At 43.5% G+C, this 1,076-nt stretch overlaps 1 protein-coding gene across 1 annotated transcript in view; it reads left to right on the top strand.

The window, feature by feature from the left end:
* malt1 (MALT1 paracaspase) overlaps positions 1 to 1,076 on the top strand; it is a 76,542-nt gene that overhangs the window by 3,797 nt on the left and 71,669 nt on the right. The window lies entirely within an intron of this gene.

The raw sequence follows: 1,076 nt of genomic DNA, 5'->3' as shown, positions 1-1,076 counted from the left end.
GAACCTATGTGTAAAATAAAAAACATTCAGGTACTTATATTCAGGTAATATCTAGTGTATGTTGCCCACACTGACCAGTTTATACCAGATGACGCATTCCTATAGCATTATGGGTAAGTTGAGGGTTGCTTTAGGGCAGTGGCAGACGGGGAGATTAGTCGACTAGAAACAAATCTTCATTGCCGCGGGCAACTAATCTCCCCACAATGCAATGCCATCCCACCGGCAATAATGTAAATCGCCAGTGGGTTGGCATACGTGTCGCTACAATACCCGAAGTTGCCTTGAGAGGGTGCCTTAGGGTGAAGACACACGGAGCTACTAGTAGCAGCTACTTGTCGTGGCTACTAAAATAGACAATGCTGATCATTTGCTGATAATTGTCTCTATGTGTGTTTTAGCAGAGGCAATTCTCAGTATTGTCTATGGTAGGGGTTTTCTGGTGTTTAGTAGCCTTGAAAAAGTAGCTGCTACTAAGTAGCTCAGTGTGTCTTCACCCTTAAACAACAAGGCTCATGCTTTTTCAGTTATATTCGGTAACATAAAGAACTTGGAATGTTTTTACATATTCAAGCCCTTAGAACTTTTTTGTACCCACAAAACATTCCTGGAGCTCTTCCCAAACAAGCAGAGATGATAAAGGGATAATGAGGCCGAGCGGAGAAACGGCATCCCACCTGTTCTACTACTGAATGATGTACAGCGCAGTTATGTGTTTGCCAAGTAGGCACTCGCTGCTTTGCACAATGAGCCACTGGAACAGGGATTTATTCATGAATTTTATAATGACCAAAAAAAAAAATAAACTTTGTTAGGCAGCTAAAGGGAAACCTAGGTATAAATTCTGTCTTAATGATTAAGGCATTCCCATTTAGTCCCTACATACCCCAAGGGAGGTGAGAATGCCTTCTTGGCCCAAGCCAATGGCTGTCAAGTGGTACCCCTATTGAATATGAGGTAAGGTGATGTCATATTAAACCTTTTAGGCTTAGGAGGCAGATGGTGTATGGTCCTGGGGAGCCCGAGGAAAGTGGGCCCAGGAAAGAGATGGACCAGGAGGAGAACCTCAGTTGGAG

The sequence above is a fragment of the Xenopus tropicalis genome, chromosome 1 (genome assembly GCF_000004195.4).
Source record: "Xenopus tropicalis strain Nigerian chromosome 1, UCB_Xtro_10.0, whole genome shotgun sequence".
Lineage (NCBI taxonomy): Eukaryota > Metazoa > Chordata > Amphibia > Anura > Pipidae > Xenopus > Xenopus tropicalis.
The sequence above is the reverse complement of the archived record's forward strand: the minus strand, read 5'-3'. Positions and strand labels throughout refer to the sequence as shown.